At 37.0% G+C, this 20,033-nt stretch overlaps 1 protein-coding gene across 4 annotated transcripts in view; it reads right to left on the reverse strand.

Moving 5' to 3' along the window:
- ZNF385B (zinc finger protein 385B) overlaps positions 1–20,033 on the reverse strand; it is a 313,431-nt gene that overhangs the window by 196,298 nt on the left and 97,100 nt on the right. The gene's annotated exons all lie outside the window — the stretch shown is intronic.

Consider the following 20,033-nt stretch of genomic DNA (forward strand, 5'->3'; position numbering starts at 1 on the left):
GAGCCCAACAGAAGAATACACAGCATGTCAGATAACACTAAAGCCAATAAGTTGGATGTGATTTTTAAGACTATGTTTTCTAAAATAGAAATGAGATAAAAACTGTGTGTATTAAGTGAAAGGTGGTTAAGATGGTGGAGGAACATGGAAGCCCTGAGCTTGTCTTGTGCCTGAAATGCAGCTAGATCAGCATCAAGCCATTTTCAACACCTAGGAAATTGAGCAGAGGATTAACACAACAATCTGCATAACTTGAACCACACAGCAGGTACACAATGCAGAGAGGTGAACTCAAGGAGAGAAAAGCTGCAGAGGGTAGAGAGTTGTTTTTGTGGAAAGAGAACAGAGAAAGGGAAAGGGGAGGAGCGTGACACCTTGGGATCATGCAAGAAAAGCACTCTCCCTGAATGTAGTGGGAGAGAAAGAGACAGAAAGAGTGAAAACACTTTCAGGGGAGACTGAACAAGAAATCTGTTCCCCAACATCATTGACAGGGAGAAAGGGGAGGGTTTCAATCCACCAGGATTCTATAAACAGTGGAACGTAGAGTATGAAGTTTTGGAGCTCAGTGCCTGGTGGTGCTCTGGTGAGGAAGTAGGGCAAATTCCCAGGAGGAGGCAGCAGGGTTTGAGGGGTCCGTGGTGGTTCCCCTTATTGGAGTGCATTTGGTAGCAGTCATATGGCCTCCCCACAGGCAAAGGTCCCAGAGGACCCCTGAAGAGCAGCCATGTTTGCTGGTATTGGGACAAAGATGCCAGCGTGCAGCAAACCCTGGTGCTGGCTGTCTGTTGTGGTTTACCGTATTCTCTGAACCTCTGCCACTGTGCAATCACATGAATGCTTTCTAGGGCAAGCCAGCACCTGGCCATTGCTCAGTGAGACCCTCCCCCAGAGAGTTGGTGTGGGTCCAAGCTGCAGGGGTCTCTGATGCATGGGGCTTTAAAACACAATCCCACTCGAGGTTAAACTCTGGAGGGAGGTGCTGCCTGGCAGGTGGACAGCTTGGACATGGACAGGGTAGAGACAAGGAGTGGATGGAATCCTGAGACAAAGTAGGGTTGTTTGACCGCAGGTCTGTCAGAGCATGAAACTCCTGTGCCAGAGACTAGGGAACTGAGTGAAGCCACTTCCACCTCTCCTGTGCGTGCATGCACACCATACTGATCCACCCTAGTAAGCTAAGCAGCGCCACCTAGTGGAGAACACAGCCATTACACCAAGCCCCGCCCAACTGCACTCTCCAAGCATATCCCCTAGCATCCCCTAGAAGACCAGCCCAAGTTACTCCACCTGCTTAGTGTATGGACTATAGAGGGCTCCATAGTTTCAGTTCTAGGGGAAACTGCATATAACTTCATTTGGGTTTCATTCTGTTTACAAGTTCATTTATTTGTTCATTTTATTTGCTTCTGCTTTTGTTTAATTTTTTCCTTTTTTCCTATTCCCTTTTTTCTTTTCTTTCCTTCCTCATTCTGAGATACAGAAAATTTTATTTATTTTATCTTATTATTATTTTTTCTCCCACCCCCTCGTTTTTTCTCTTCTATCAGGCTTCTTTCAACAAGCAGACAAAAACACACCTAGGATCTAGCTTCTTTTGATATTTTGTTTTGTTTTTATTTTTTTAATTTTAATTTTTATTATTTTTTTCTTCCCCCAAAATGACAAAATGAAGGAATTCATCCCAAAAGAAAGAACAGAGAGAAATGACAGCCAGGGACTTAATCAACACAGACATAAGCAAAATGTCTGAACTAGAATTTAGAACCACAATAATAAGAATACTAGCTGGGGTTGAAAACAGCATAGAATTCCTTAATGAAGAGAGAAAAGAAATAAAATCTAGTCAGGATGAAATTAAAAATGCTATAAGCAAGATGAAATCTTAAATGAATACCACGATGGCAAGGATGGACAATGAGGAGCAACAAATCAAAGATTTAGAAGATAAAATTATGGAGAGTAATGAAGAAAAAGAGGGAAACAAAGACAAAACATCATGATTCAAGACTTGGAGAACTCAGTGACTTATTAAAAAGGAATAACATCCGGATCATAGGAGTTCCAGAAGATGAAGAAAGAGAAAAAGTGGCAGAAGGTTTATGTGAGCAAATTATACCAGAAAAATTTCCTAATCTGGGCAAGGATACAGACATCAAAATTGAAGAAGCACAGAGAACTCCCATTGGATTCAACAAAAACCAACCACCACCAAGGCATATCATAGTCAAATTCACAAAATACACAGACAGGGAAAGAATTATGAAAGCAGCAAGGGAAAAAGTCCTTAACATATAAGGGAAGACAGATCAGGTTCACAGCAGACCTATCCATAGAAACTTAGCAGGCCAGAAAGGAGTGGCAAGATATATTCAATATGCTAAATCAAAAAAAATATGCAGCCAAGAATTCCTTATTCAGCAAGGCTGTCATTCAAAATAGAGATAAAGAGTTTCCCAGGCAAACAAAAACTAAAGCAGTTTGTGACCACAAACCAGCCCTGCCCTGCAAGAAATTTTAAGGGGGATCATTTGAGTGGAGAAAAGACAAAACGAAACAAAAAAGATGAAAAGCAACAAAAACTAGAAAGGACCAGAGAATATCACCAGAAACACCAATATAACAGGCAATACAATGGCATTAAGTTAATATCTTTCAGTACTCACTTAAATGTCAAGAGACTAAATGCTCCAATCAAAAGACATAGGGTATCAGAATGGATAAGAAAACAAGACCCATCTATATGCTGCTTGCAAGAGACTCATTTTAGACTTAAAGACACTTGTAGATTGAAAGTAAGGGGAAGGAGAACCATTTCTCATGCTAATGGTCATCAGAAGAAAGCTGAAGTAGTCATATCAGACAAACGAGATTTCAAAATAAAGTGTAACAAGAGATGAAGAAGGGCATTATATCATATTTAAATAGTCTATCCACCAAGAAGACCTAATAATTATAAATATTTATGCCCCTAAGGTGGAACACCAAATATATAAATCAATTAATCACAAACATAAAGAAACTCATTGATATTAATACCATTATAGTAGGGGACTTCAACACCCTATTTACAGCAATGGACAAATCATCTAGGCAGAAAATCAACAAGGAAACAATGGCTTTGAATGACATACTGGACTAGATGGACTTAACAGATATGTTCAGAACATTTCATCCAAAAGCAGCAGAATACACATTCTTCTTGAGTGCACATGGAACAGTCTCCTGAAGAGATCACATACTAAGTCACAAATCAGCCCTCAACAGGTACAAAAAGATCGAGATCATACCTTGTATATTTTCAGATCACAACACTATGAAACTTGAAATCAACCACAAGAAAAAAAAATTGGAAAGACCATGAATGCTTGAATATTAAAGAACATCCTACTAAAGAATGAATGGGTTAACCAAGAAATTAAAGAGGAAATTAAAAAGTAGAATTAAAAAAAGAATACAAATAATAATAAAAGAATAAAATGAGCAATTATATGCCAACAAATTGGGCAATCTAGAAGGAATGGACAAACTCCTAGAAACATATGAACTACCAAAACTGAAACAGGGCAAAAGGGAAAATTTGAACAGATCCATAACCAGTAAAGAAATTGAGTCACTAATCAAAAATCTCCCAACAATCAAGAGCCCAGGGATGGATGGTTTTCCAGGGATATTCAACCAAACATTTAAAGAAGAGTTAATACCTATTCTTTTGAAGCTGTTCCAAAAAATTGGGGTGCCTGGGTGGCTCAGTCAACTAAGCGTCTGACTTCAGCTCAGGTCATGATCTCACAGTCTGTGAGTTCGAGCCCCGCGTCAGGCTCTGTGCTGACAGCTCAGAGCCTGGAGCCTGCTTCAGATTCTGTGTCTCCCTCTATCTGTCCCTCCCCTGATCATGCTCTGTCTCTCCCTGTCTCAAAAATAAATAAAAACATTAAAAAATTTTGAAGCTCTTCCAAAAAATAGAAATAGAAGGAAAAGTTCCAAACTCATTCCACATAGCCAGGATTACCTTGATTCCAAAACTAAACAAGGACCCCACTAAAAAGGAAAACTACAGACCGATTTCCCTAATGAACATGGATGCAAAAATTCTCAACAAGATACTAGCAAACTGGATCCAACAATGCATCAAAAGAATTATTCACCACAATCAAGTGGGATTTATTCCTGGGATGCAGGGCTGGTTCAGTATCCACAAATCAATGTGAGACATCACATTAAAAAAAGAAAGGAGAAGAACCACATGATACTCTCAATAGATGCAGAAAAAGCATCTGACAAAATACAGCATCCTTTCTTGATAAAAATCCTCAAGAAAGTAGGGATAGAAGAATTATACCTCAAAATCAGAAAGGCCATATATGAAAGACCCACCACTAAGTATCATCCTCAATGAAGAAAAATTGAGAGCTTTCCTCCTAAGGTTAGGAACAAGACAAGGATGTCCACTCTCACCACTGTTATTCAACATAGTGTTGGAAGTCCTAGCCTCACCAATCAGGCAATGCAAAAAAAAAAAAAAGGCACCAAATTGGCAAGGATGAAGTCAAACTTTCACTCATTGTAGACAACATGATACTCTATGTGGAAAACCTAAAATACCCAACTAAAAATTGCTAGAACCGATCCATGAATTCACTAAAGTCACAGGACATAAATCAATGTACAAAAATCGGTTGCTTTTCTATACACCAATAATGAAGCAGCATAAAGAGAAATCAAGGAGTCAATCCCATTTACAACTGCACCAAAAACCATAAAATACCTAGGAATAAACCTAACCAAAGAGGTGGAAAATCTATACACTGAAAACTATAGAAACCTTATGAAAGAAATTGAAGACACACACACACACACACACACACACACACACACACACACACAAATGGAAAAACATTCCATGCTCATGGATTGAAAGAAACCATATTGTTAAAATGTTGATACTACTCAAAGCAATCTACATATTCAATGCAATCCCTATCAAAATAACACCTACATTCTTCACAGAGCTAGAACAAACTGTCCTGTAATATGTATGGAACTAGAAAGGACCCCGAATAGCCAAGGCAATCCTGAAAAAGGAAGCCAAAGCTTGAGGCAAAACAATTCCAGACTTCAAGCTGTATTACAAAGCTGTAATCATCAATACAGTATGGTACTGGCATAAAACAAACACATAGGTCAGTGGAACAGAATAGAGAACCCAGAAATAGACCCATAAATGTATGGCCAACTAATCTTTGACAAAGCAGGAATGAATATCCATTGGAAAAGAGTCTCTTCAGCAAATGGTGTTCAGAAAACTGTACAGTGACATGCAGAAGAATAAACCTGGACGACTTTCTTATACTACACACACACGCACACACACACACACACACACACACACACACACACACACACTCACCTCAAAATGGATGAAAGACTAAATGCAAGATAGGAAGTCATCAAAATCCTAGAGGAGAAAACACGCAACAACCTCTTTGATCTTGGCTGCTGCAGCTTCTCACTTGACATGTCTCCAGAGGCAAGGGAAACAAAAGCAAACATGAACTACTAGGACCTCATCAAGATAAAATGTTTCTGCACAGTGAAGGAAACAATCAGCAAAACTAAAAGGCAACTGGTGGAATGGGAGGGGTATTTGCAAATAACATATCAGATAAAGGGTTAGTATCTAAAATCTATAAAGAAAGTTACCAAACTCAATATCCAAAAAACAAATAATCCAGTGAAGAAATGGACAAAAGACATGAATAGACACTTTTCCAAAGAAGATATCAGATGGCTAACAGACACATGAAAAGATGCTCAACATCACTCATCATCAAGGAAACACAAATCAAAACCACAATGAGATAAAACCTCACACCTGTCAGAATGGATACAATTAACAACTCAGGCTACAATAGATCCTGGTGAAGATGTGGAGAAAGAGGAACACTTTTGCACTGTTGGTGGGAATGCAAATTTGTGTAGCCACTCTGGAACAGTATGGAGATTCTTCAAAAAATTACAAATAGAACTACCCTATGACCCAACAATTGCACTACTAGGTATTTATCCAAATGATACAGGAGTGCTGATTTGAACAGGCACATGCACCCCAATGTTTATAGCAGCACTGTCAACAATAGCAAAACTATGGAAAGAGCCCAAATGTCCATTGACTGATGAATGGATAAAGAAGATATGGTATCTATATCTATATCTATATCTATATCTATATCTACAATGGAATATTACTGGACAGCTAAAAAGAATGAAATCTTGCCATTTGCAATAATGTGGATGGAACTACACTGTATTATTCTTTGTGAAATAAGTCAGAGAAAAACAAATATCATATGATTTCACTCATATATGGAATTTAAGATACAAAACAGATGAACATAAGGGAAGAAGAGCAAACATAATATAAAAACAGAGAGGGAGACAAACCATAAGAGACCCTTAAATACAGAAAACAAACTGAGGGTTGCTGGCTGGGTGTTGGGTGTGGGGAAGGGCTAAAGAGGTGAGGGGCATTAAGAAGGACACTTGTTCGGATGAGCACTGGGTGTTATATGTAAGTGATGAATCACTAAATTCTATTCCTGAAATTAAAAAATAAATAAAAATAAAATAGAAAATTAAATGACACATCCCAGTGTTACATATTCTAGCCATGTGTTCCTATAATACATATTTCATTTACACATTGTAATGACAGACGACAGCAATTAAACTATACCTTCCTCAAATCTAAATACTTGAACAGTGAAATTTTATGGGTTTTTGTTCATGTTTCAATATTTCCCTATTCCTTAATTTGGGGATTCAACTTCTATAGGCTTAGCTACCATTATTTTTAATGTAAAAAGATACAAACAGGAAAAGGAGAGGAAGAGAGGAGAACACTGAGAATAGTGTAAAAAAGAAAATTTTGAACTATACTGGTATTTCAGATTTTTCTGAATCTAGGTGATACAGGGAAAGTGGGGAAGGACCATGAAGACAGGAGAGTTTGGAGCAAAGAGAACAAAGGGAGAGAGATGGATAAGGATAATAATTAATAAAACATACCAATGATTGTTTTTTTCCTTTTTTCCCCTTTTATTGGCCATTTTAAAATGTAGGCCTTTGGTATACCAAATGTATACCAAATTTGAATGTAGTCATCTAAAGGATTGCACATATAAATTCTTACATTGGGTAAACTAACTTTCAATAAGAGGTAGGTGTGTATGTGTGTGTGTGTGTGTGTGTGTGTGTGTGTGTGTGTGTGTGTTTATATTAATAAATATTTCTTTATAAGTGTGGAAGAAGACCTTCCTGACTGCCTTTGACTTCCCATTTATTCTAACCTAGTGGTTCTCACACTTGAGCTTGTTAGAACAGACTCCTGAGCCCAATTCCCAGAGTTTCTGATTCAGTATCTCTAGGGTGGAACCTGAGAAATTACAACAAATTCCCAGGTGATGCTGCTGCTGCTGCTGCTAGTTCCAGGACTACACTTGGAGAATCCCTGCTCTAGCTCATTATGTTACCCTAGCATCTAACATGAGGATAGTTTCCACTGTAAATTGTTGTGTTACCATATTACATGGATTCTGAGATCTCCCCCACAGCCTACCACATTTTCACAGCTCTGAGTCAGGATGTGTCTCTAATTAATCACATCTTATGATAAATATACACAAGGCAGCACCCATAACTGTAATGGTCAATTCAGAGTGTGTATGGACTTGTTCAGAGCTGTTAATAAGGTCTCTTCAGTTGAGCGATAGAATTTTTTAGTGCTATCATGTGTTGAATTTAACTATCATTTAAAAATTATTTTTTAAACCTACACTTTGAGAGCCACAGTTTTATTTGTCTTTAAACATACAAGTGATTGCATACAAAATGGCATATAAACAGGCGTGACATTTGTATTTGTTACTAGTGAAGCAGATGTTTATTATTGGAGGAATGATAGCAATTTCAGACTTTCTTGGAAAGTATCATTCTACTGCATTAGAGGATGTAAGAAAGGTAACCTCAAGGGGAAGAAGTTGTGGTACGTGTAAAAGTTTTGCTTATCACAGGCTTAGTAATGCAACTGAAGGTAAAAGAAATTGCCAGATGCCTCTGAACAGAAATTTCAAAGTGACAAGTTGCTGGTGTGAATAATTCACAAGTCCAGAGCAGCTCTCTTTAAAGCTCTGTGTTATAGTTTATTGATACTTTTTTCTTTCTTAGTGATACATAAAGTAATGATATGACTTACATAAAAAATCCTTAGATTTGTTAAAATGTTATTATTGGAAAATAAAACAATCATTCCTAGTAGTAGCTATTTAAAAATGAATGACCAATGTGTTGATTTCGAGCAGGTTTTTTCTTTTATTGTTCCAAGTGTGGTGTGAAAATTACCTAAAAAATCACCAGGATTCTCTGCTAAAAATGTAGGTATCTGGGACTACCAGAGATCTATTGAATCAATATTTTTAGTTGCCGGATGACTAACCATCTCACCTTCAAGTACACAGCAATTTAATAAAAATGGCACCACTGGAGGACTCCTAAATGTGAGTGGTAATAATATATTTCTGAAAAAAAAGTCTTTGATTCCAAATCAATTACAATAAACCTTTGGCATTGCGTAGGTGATTAAAACTATGTAAGAACAAAACTCTCCATGGGTAGTTTTACAAACCCAAACTGCATAAATATTCCAGTGGACCTGGGTAAAGGCAGAGGAGAAAAAGCCAGAGGCAATGGCGGATGTTCATCTGACCAAGCCTAAAGCAAGTAGTGCTTGATAGGAAGGCACGATACTAGGAAGAACAAGTACATAGAGGAGCACCACATCCCCAAGTCAGACTCCAACACTGGGCCAGTACTGACTGGAGTCTCCATGTAGCCCTCTAGTGGTATAAAGAATTTGCAAGAGGTAATACCAGAAAGCCAAGATGTAACTGACTGGAAAGTCACCTAATATTGCTGAGCCTGTTAACTCTGTAATATAATAAAGGTATTGTTAGAGTATATGTCTACAGTCCATTTCAGCTCTAAAGTTATGTAATTTGTTTAAAAACTTTCATAAAAGGGTATGACCTCCTTCAAAGTTTTATTAAGAAAACCTCATGAAAGCAAATGACAAACTAATCAAAGACAAAGAACATCTGTGGTGGTTTTAATTATGTCCCCCCACAACTTCTTCTTATGTTGAGGATATGAATCCCCAGTATTTCAGAATATGACCTCATTTGGAGGTAGGGTCTTTACAGAGGTAAACGAGTTACAATGAGGTCATCAGAGTGGACCCTAATCCCATATGACTGACTGGTATCTTTATAAAAATGAGAAATCTGGATACAGATAGATATAGAGAGATGATGTGGAGGGACACAGGGAGAAGACAGACATCTACACACCAAAGACAGGCCAGGAACAGATCCTTCCCTCACAGCCCTCAGAAGGAACCCACCTGCCAACACCTCGAATTCAGAATTCTAACTTCCGAAACTGTGAGACAATACCTCAGTATTGTGAGGTACCTCAAAGTACCTCAGTTTGTGTTACAACAGCCTTGGCAAAAGAATACAGTGTCTTTACCAGGTGCATGATATTATTAAGTACATGCTAACTTTATAAAAAGATTGGAGAGTGGATCACCATTCTCTGTTCTTCTAAGAAGTCTGAAAAGCAGTAGGAGCAGCTATTTTGGGAAAGTTAGTTAAACTCAGATTTTTATATTTGCATTTCCGTTAATTTTTCCTTAATCAGGTTGGTCAGGCATCTGTCTTTTCTAGTAGATTTCCACCTCAAAAACACTAGCTGTTGATTTTTTCCCTACTTGCTTTTATATTTATTAATGTCTACTTCCTAACTTCCTTTGATTAATTTTGATACACTTTTTCCAGTTTCTAAGATACGCACATGGCTCATTTATTTTCAATTTTTGTTTTTTAACACTAAAAACCATTTAAGAACACAGTTTTGCTAACTTTTTCCTTCCATTAGCTTACAGATAATCTATCATTTTAGTTTTGATTTTCCTTTTCTCTCCTTACTTAATGGTTAATAGAACTGACAGCAGAAATAACGTATCTATTTTTGTCTTTAGTATTAATTTAGTTTGGTCTTGGGCCAATCACTCACCTTCCATGAACTTCTGTGAGGTTGCCTATGTGAGGATCAAACCAACTAAATATGACAGTATTTGAAACCATGGATTGTTATACAAATTTAAGTTATTGCTTTGATTATTTTTGACTAACTCTACATAAAGAAATAGGGCATGCCTGGGGACATGAGAATTGCTTAACTTTGGGGTTTTAAATTTTTATTTCTGTTTGATATATTATTGTCTCTCAAATTGTCTATATGTTTATAACTTTAGAGCAAAATGGCAATAATTCACCTACCAGCACAGTTTTAGTTGATCACTTTCATTCAAGGAAAGAAATTATGTAAAAAAATCTTTCTCTCGAAATAATCTGCATTATCATTTAAAAATAGGAGCAAAAAACAAAACAAACAAACAAAAAACCCAACCATGAGCAAAAGGAGCTAGCATTTATTGAAAGCAGGTTATATGTCAGGCACTCTTTTAGGTAATTTACATTAAATTCAATAAAAGTTACTGTACTGCCCAAGGTCTCAAATCTTCCAATCCAGTTCTCCTTTCAAGCTCCCTCCTTACAGAAACCAGTGAATTGAGACAGCAGGTTGAATTCAAGTTTTTTTCCTAATGATTTCCAGAGAACGCAAAATATTTCATATTTTAAGGGAAATTGAAAATATAAATCATTTTTAAGTAAACGTATTTAAAAAAAACAAATGGCCCTTTCGTTTATCCTTGTTTTTTTTTTTTTTTCTTCAGAGGAAACTTTTAGCTTTTCCTTTTTTTTTTTCCTTTTAGGAGAAAATGAAAATGTCTGTGAGTAATCATTTTGCTTTGAATTATACTATTATTTTTCTATCATGCTAAATATGAGGTTCTAACACATCTTATGCATTAATTCAAGAGTTCTCATAGTGTCTAAAATATATGTACAAATTTTTAGCAACATTCATTTTTAATACCTAGTGCTGAGTTTTTACTTAAGACCACCTGAAGGCATTAATTACTATTATTTCTGGTGAGATTATGCTGAGGAAAAAATTGTAGCCTAATCAGCTTTTCAAATTATCTACAAGTACACAGCTCTCTGTAGATGGGAGGTCATTATTCTTAACTAGGCTGCCACTTATTTGAATAAAGTAAACATTTAACGAATTATATGAGTTCTGAGTTTAAGAATCCAGAATGCACCCAGAAAAGAGAGATAATGAGAATTAAAATTGTATTAGTGAAGATGCTCATTACATTATGTTTAAATGCAAACATATAGAAACATCCTAAATGCTCAATAGCAGAGGAATGGGTATGTCAATATTATAAAATATATTTAGTGACATAGGAAAATGTTCACTAAGAACTGGGGAGAACTATATAGAGCTGGTTATACAATAAAGGTCATATATGTAAGAAAAGCATTTCTATATCTATATGAATATTTGTATATGTACACATCTACAGAAACATGTTTAGAAAAAAAATCTCCTGGGGCGCCTGGGTGGCTCAGTCGGTTGAGCGTCCGACTTCGGCTCAGGTCATGATCTCGCTGTCAGTGAGTTCAAGCCCTGCGTTGGGCTCTGTGCTGACAGCTCAGAGCCTGGAGCCTGCTTCGGATTCTGTGTCTCCCTCTCTCTCTGACCCTCCCCCATTCATGCTCTGTCTCTCTCTGTCTCAAAAATAAATAAACATTAAAAAAAATTAAAAAGAAAAGAAAAGAAAAGAAAAAAATCCTCCAAAATATGTTAACACTGCAGGTTTATAGAAAATTTTAGTTTATTCTTTTTTCTGTATTGTTACATTTTTTTTGGTACTAAACCGAAAAGAGAATCCATCTTAAAAACTGCAGTGGGAGAGATTTGGCTCTTTAAAAGAAAATTCATGTAATTTATAAAAATCTGGAGGCAGAACTAGCTAATTTAGATAATCTCACTTAAAAATCTTATAGTAGGTATATTTTGAGAACAAGCTAAATTCTCCAGTTTCCTTTGGGTCCTAATGATCCTCTGATGCAACCTGTAAGGTTACAGACCTGGGCAAGCATGCAGACTAAACACACGCAGGAGGCTCTCTCATTGATCCCTGTCACAGGGCAAATGTAGAGGAAGTGGTGTGAAATAAACAAGGTAAAAGAGAATGAGGAAAATGGTAATACACTGTTTATATGGAACTTCAGCCTTCAATTCCCACAATTCCTCAGTGAGTCAATCTCTTCACCTGTAGTATCTGCATCCATATAGATGAGCCTGGAGAACTGGCAGGAAGGGGAGGGCAGGAATCTAGCCCACAGATAGGCTTATCTGCATGATTTCCTTCAAGGCATTAAATCCTTTTAACCATTATTGTAGCACTGTCATTTTTACCCAAGTATTTAACTTATATAAAGGAAACAGTTTGTAGCCTGGATAGATATGGCTCCCAGAAACGTGTTATAACATGGCCCAGACAAAACTATTCCCATGTCATCAGAATATTTCTATTACAACATCATGACATATAACTAACATGGTTCAGACACGTCAGATCCCTGCACAACTGGACACATCAAAAGAATTGTTATGTCATCAATGATGCCACCAGAGAGAGCACCTGGTCCCCTCCTACACTGGAGAGCAGATGTTCCAATAATGCCACGGAGGTTTTCTTAAGATAGATGTTCAGATGTGTCAAGATTTTCAATAGGGCTAAATTGGAAATGTTATCATTTTTGTTCTATTCATTAAAAAAAAAAATCTCTACCTACCTAAATGACACCCACTCTACTTTGCTTATTTTAATGGAAATCCAGTTTGTCCTCTGAGGCAGAGTTTGCTTAGGGCAGCACAATGCTCTGCAACTGTTTATGTCATGAGAGTGATTGCCAGCTGGGAGAAATGTGCTGTATCTAGTTTGCCTATGGCATATATTTGGAAGGAGATGGACGAGACTATAAAACTCAGGACAAGTTAGACAATTTTGAAGTGCAATGATATTCTGCAAACAAAAATGTTTAGGTGTATCTAACTCTGGGAGATGAAATCCAAAGGGATTTTAAGATTTGCTCTCCATTGGCATAAAAATCTTAAAAAGAAAAAAAAAGAACCATTAAAAAAAATCACCAACAGGCTTCATTTTCATTCAAGAGCTTGTTACACACAGTGGGCGTTAAAAACAACACTGAAAATCATTTAAAATCATTAAAAACTCATTTAAAATAAAAATATAAAAGGTAAATTCACTAGAGTCAAAACTGTTGAAATATAGTTTTAGAAGCATATGGGTACAATTTCCCTACATCTGAACTGTATGGTTAAATTAACTATAAAAATATTTTTATCAGTAATATACTTTTCTGAAATAACTCACATATATAAACTCTAAATCATATTAGAAAGGAAAAGAAAGATAAAAGATATTGTCTTTGTCTCAGGAAATGAGTTTACTTGTTTAAAATGCAGTTTTAAGAAAACATTTAACTAATAGGTGTATTGTGGGGTTTTGTTTAGTTTTGTTTTTGAGAGAGAGTTGAAAGCAGGGGTGAGAGGATGAGGGGGAATCTTAAGTAGGCTCCATGCTCAGTGGCAGATCCCACAACCCTGGGATCATGACCTGAGCCAAAATCAAGAGTTGCAGTTTCAACTGGCTGAACCACCTAGGTGCCTCAACAAATAAGTGTTTTTAAAACTTTGAACACATGTCATATAATTATTGAATCTGAATACTTAAAAATGACTCCCAAATTATCTCATTTTATTAACAAATAAACTGAGATCCAGAGGGACAAATTATCTTGCTTATTGTCATCCAGTTGGAGGGAAATATCATAGGAACAGTATTCACTCTCTAAATTTTTGTTAAGTCCCATTCTATGCCAGGCACTGTTCTGAGTGCTGAAACAACTGGAATCCCTGTTCTCATGGAACTTACATTAGACTAATGTTTCCTATCATAAGGCTCTTTGCTCACATACTCCTCTCACCAAAAGAGCTGAACTATACAACTTATAAGGACACTCCAAATCTGATAAAAATGCCTGTGTTTTTTTGTTGTTGTGTTTTTCTGCCTAGATTCATCTATAATGATTTCCTTGAAAATGATCACATTTGTCCATATTGAAGAGAAAATCCCCAGATCTATATGTTACATGTACTTGAATGAGAAACTTCAGTAAGATCTGTATTGTTTTTGTTATCTCGGTGTAACATATTTGGGATATAATGGCATAATACAATTGGAAAGATCTCATTTTTTTTTTATCTCTATGCCCCACAGAAGGGGAAAAAAATCTGAGATTCAGAGATAATGATTTGCTATTTCTTTCCCAATTTAATCTTAGGTATCTCCACTAACATCCAGCAGTCATCATATTATGATTTGAGTGAATGATTTAGAGGAGGATCTATATAATCAAGTGATGTTGTAACAGTCTACAACTGTAGCAGTAAATCAGGAAGAATTCTAACGTGTGGTTTTAACATTCACTAATATTCTTTAGTAATAATGTGCTGCACATGTACTACAACTTTTAGCCTTAGGCAACTGGATTTTGTAATTAAGGCAGAATACGCAGTATGTTTCCAGGGCTTGCCAGCCCCCAGCCTCTTTTGCCTAATGTGACCCCTCTCTGTACCGTATGACTCTATCTCATTCCAGCCACAGCAGATGGGACCAGGACCAAGTGTAGATAACTGATTTAAGGGCAGCTAATCATCAGAGATGTGACTAGTGGCCTGGTTCAAAACAACATGCCAATTAATCCTTTAGGGATAGGGAAGATGAGAAACTGGGAACATAAACACTAGAGACTGTGAAATTCTGATCAGGTTCACAGGGTCTCATGTTCAAGCCATACTTTATGGGGAAGAGGGACAAGTCACTAGAAAGAACACATCATAAAGTGCTGAGAAGGCAAGAGACTATGAGAGGTAGAGATCGCTTCTGAGAGAAAAAAAAAAAAAACAAAAAACAGTTCCTGGTGGCTTTCCAGGTCACTGACATCTATTTCCACAAGCCCCGGCCAACTTCGATTATTGGCTTTGGATTTCCTGAGATTCACTGTTGAATCCTCATAACAAATTTCCTCTTTCTTAAGTTATACTGAGTCTTACTTGCAACCATATGAATCCTGGCCAAGAGAAATGGCTTTTCTTGCACCCATACCTCGTTTGAGCAAAAGTCAGTCACACATGATGGTACGCAATTCCTCTTACTTCTCTGAAGGACCACTCTACCCATAAGTCAATTTTGGTCACTGGTTATTATACTATATCATTAATATTTAATGACACAGTGGCATTTAATAAGGTAATTTTTACAACTTTATAAATATAAAATTATAGGATGGTTACTAAATGGTTACTGTATTAATCTTTTCCAACTTTCAACTCTCAAATAGTTTTTGGTGATGCTCATACTATCTGCTTACTTCATCTCTTTCCTGTTCTCTATCGAAGGTGTTGGAAAACAGGCACTCAGAGAAATTATAACAAGTAGCAGTCTTCTGGCTTACCAGAGCTCTGATATTCTCCTCTATAAGTGCTTTCTGGATATTTTTTCCCCAATAAATTTTGTTCCTAAAGTTCCTGAAGGCTTTCTCCTTTATTCTTCATTTAATTAGTCATTGATCCTCCTCAAACTGAATGGGTGAGAAAACATTTTCTCCTTTGTTTTGCTTTTAAATATTTGATCCGAATATTTTTTTGCTACTTGTTTAGCATACTGTTGCTGTAGCAAACACAGATTTTTCTCCTTCTTCTGTATTTGTTTTGCTACTGCCAGGAACAGTCTACAAAAATTATTGTTGCCTCCTCATATACCAGAAAAAAACTTTATTCTTTATAAGGTAAAGAAAATGTCAGTCTCAGTCAATATAAATACTTTTACTCAAAAGATATATTAAAATGACAATTCAGATATCATTCAGCTACGGTAATGAGCCATCTGAAGCACTTTACTCTGGGGTTTTCCAACTTCAGGGAAAATAAAAAATTGGGAAACAGTTAAAAATAGAAATATTGATATGATTAAAGCTAGAAAAGAGTAGTAAAGACAAAAAGTATAATAAAAAGAATACCAAGATCTGGCCTTCAAGTACATAAATGGCTCTATGTTACCAAGCATGGAGATGACAGGTAGAACTACCAAGAGAGTGACCTTAGTAGTAATAACTACTCAGATATACAAAACTGAGATTCGAATGGCTAGGATGGCAAGAAAAGCTGGCAACTTCTGCAGACCTGCAGAACCCAAATTGGCATTTGTCATCAGGATCAGAGAGATATCAATGGTGTGAGCCCAAAGGTTTGAAAGGTGCTGCTGCTTCTTTGTCTTTGCCGGATCTTCAGTGGCACCTTTGTTAAGCTCAACAAGGTGAGCTCATAGATCAGTTCATTCACTGACTCCAGGTTTGGGTAACACCATGCTCCATATGGTTCCATAATCTGTTACATATTAACTGAAGCCTTGTTGAGCTTAACAAAGGTGTGACTGAAGATCTGGAAAGGCGAAAAAGCAGCAACACCTTTCGAACCTTTGGGCTCACACCATTGATATCTCTGATCCTGATGACAAATGCCAATTTGGGTTCTGCAGGTCTGAAGAAGTTGCCAGCTTTTCTTGCCATCCTAGCCATTCAAATCTCAGTTCTGAACACCTGTCTGTATTCCTTGTGGTAATGTTTAGCTCCTAGACCCTCAAAGCATCTTTTGGGCAAACTTCTTTCTCAGATGCTTGATCTTCAACTCTGAGAAATTCTTTCACTTTTTCTTAAGGGTTTCTGGCACAGGAAGTACCTTCTTTTTCTTCTTGTCTGCACCCTCCATGGTTCCAGCCAGAAAAGAGCAAGGCAAAATGTTTTAAAGAAGGAATGAAGGGGGTGCTGTGATAACTGTTGAACAGCCAGCTCCTTGGGGATAAAACCCTAACATGTCGTGTTTACCAAATCATAGTATAAATATGATTCTAATTTCAAGCTACCAAAGTGATGAGCATTACTGAATGTAGAACTCAGCAGCACACCATTATATTTCCACATATATATATACAATCGAGAAAAAAACCTCAAGAGTATAGATATTAGTAAAATGTGGTTAAGTAATTAGGAAGTAATGGGTTTTGAATATTTAATACCTTTGTTTTAAATATAATTCATTTAATTTACATTTATGTAATTTTTAACACTATATTTAATAACTGGCTCACACAATTCCTGAAAATTTAATAATCAACTCTTGCAAACCTGTCCAATACACCACTGAAAAGGCATCCATTCAGTCATGTATTTTTCTTAGAAAAGAACAATATTTATTCAAATCAATTGAATAAGAACAAGCCAATTTTTACAGCACATAGGATCTAGAGGGGAGAAAACAAACTTTTTTCATTCATTGAGCTATCTCAAGAATGAGAACTTTTGATCCAGTCCTTCAAGATAAATCAGCTTTCAGGGCACATGCACCCTGATGTATATAGCAGCACTACCAACAACAGCCAAACTATGGAAAGAGCCCAAAAAACCATCAACTGATGAATGGAGAAAGAAGATGAGGTGTAAATATACAGTGGAATATTACTCAGCCATCAAAAAGAAAAAAATTGCCATTTGCAATGATGTGGTTGGAGGTAGAGTGTATTATGCTGAGCAACATAAGTCAGTCAGAGAAAGACAAATACCATATGATTACACACATATGTGGAATTTAGGAAACAAAACAGATGAACATAAGGGAAGGGGGAAAAAAGAGGGAAGCAAACCATAAGAAGCTCTTAACGATAAAGAATAAACTGAGGGTTGATGGAGGGAGGGAGAATGGATGGGCTAAATGGGTGATGGGAATTAAGGAGGGCACTTGTTATGATGAGCACTGGGTGTTATATGTACGTGATGAATCACTAAATTCTACTCCTGAAACCAATTTTACACTATATGTTAACTAACTAGAATTTAAATAAAAACTTGGAAGAAAAAAAGGATAAATCAGCCTTCACTGTGAGCAAAAGAACATAAAGGTTAAGAGCGTGGGTTCTGAGGCCAGAACACCTGAATTTGAGTCCTGCCTTGTCCCCCTGTAACCCTATAACTTTAAGAAAGTTACTTAAAATTTTGACCATCTATAAAATGAGATGATAATAGTACCTACCTCAAAGAACTATTAAATGTTATTATATGTAAAGCATATACAAAGTATCCAACACACTGCAAAAGTTCAGTGAATGCTAACTACCTCCATCATATGAAAGTGACTTCAAATATGTAAACTGGGGGCACTTAAGTGGCTCAATTGGTTAAGCATCTGTCTGACTCTTGACAGTGGCTCAGGTCATGATCTTGTGGTTGTGGGATCAAGCCCCACCTTGGCTCTGCATTGAGTATGGAGCCTGCTTGGAATCTTCTCTCTCCTTCTCTCTCTACCCCTCACCCACTCTCTCTCTCAAAATAAATATTTAAAAAATATGTAAACTGTGTATATTTGAGATAGCTACTTAAAGCTAGTTATTTCAAGTTCTCTGAACACACCAAGAGATTTAACATATCTTTGACTTTGCTCATGATCTCCCGTCCACCTGATATGACAAACTTTCACCATGTCTTTTTAAGTTCCACTAGAAAATATAATTTCTCTTAACTTTCTCTGATTGGCTTGTACCCTGGGTAATTCAAAAGCTTTTTATAAGAACATATTTAATTTATTCTTAATATGTAGTTAATATGTGGGGTGCCTGGGTGGCTCAGTCGGTTAAGCGTCTGACTTCAGCTCGGATCATGATCTTACGGCTCATGGGTTCGAGCCCCACGTTCGACTCTGTGCTGACAGCTCAGACCCTGGAGCCTGCTTCGGATTTTGTGTCTCTCTCTTTCTCTACTCCTCCCCGCTCATGCTTGGTCTCTCTCTGTCTCTCAAAAATAAATAAACATTAAAAAAACATTTTTAAAAAATAATTTAGGGGCGCCTGGGTGGCTCAGTCAGTTAAGCATCCGACTTCGGCTCAGGTCATGATCTCGCGGTCCATGAGTTTGAGCCCCAAGTCGGGCTCTGTGCTGACCGCTCAGAGCCTGGAGCCTGTTTCGGATTCTGTGTCTCCCTCTCTCTCTGACCCTCCCCTGTTCATGCTCTGTCTCTCTCTGTCTCAAAAACAAAAATAAACGTTAAAAAATAATTTAAAAAATATGTAGTTAATAAGTTCCTGAAAACATTCTCAAAGGTCAAACATTTGAAGGACGAATAAAGGCAAGTACATCCTGAGGGAGTGTGATAGTATCTGTTTCCTGGCATCTTCATTCTTCAAGGACTAACCACCCTTTCTTTTTTTTTAATGTTTATTTTTGAGAGAGAGAGAGAAAGAGAGAGAGAGAAAGACAGAGTATGAGTGGGGGAGGGGCAGAGAGAGAGAGGGAGACACAAAATCTGAAGGAGGCTCCAAGCTGTCAGCACAGAGCCCAACACGGGGCTTGAACTCACGAACTGCAAGATCATGACCTGAGCTGAAGTTGGAAGCTTAACTAACTGAGCCACCCTGGCAGCCCAAGAACTAAACACTCTTTACCAAAACTTGCATATACATGAGCAGCTTCCTCAGGTGATTGCTCAAATCTTCCTTGACTACTGTTATAAAAAACCTGCTCATTGCATGAAAAGTCTGGTAGGTACTAAGCATTGTACAAGTCAAGTTTGTATTAAAGTGAAAATTATTAAATTTAAGGGCCACCCATGTCTCTATGATATCTATTCCTTCCCTCTATTATGCTTCTGGTAGTCTTAAAGTCACTGTATTTCAACCTATTTGTATCTACAGAGCACAGTTTCAGGTATATGCTAGGTGATCGAAAAATGTTGGTTGTATTTAATTTCATTTAATTAGTTCCTAAATCATTTAAAAAATGTGAAGTTTAGGAAAAAATAGCTTTGGTGTTTCCTGTCAATTAGCTTGTATTGTTTATATAATAAAGGAAGCTATATAACTATAA

This window comes from Acinonyx jubatus, chromosome C1, assembly GCF_027475565.1.
Source record: "Acinonyx jubatus isolate Ajub_Pintada_27869175 chromosome C1, VMU_Ajub_asm_v1.0, whole genome shotgun sequence".
Taxonomy (NCBI): domain Eukaryota; kingdom Metazoa; phylum Chordata; class Mammalia; order Carnivora; family Felidae; genus Acinonyx; species Acinonyx jubatus.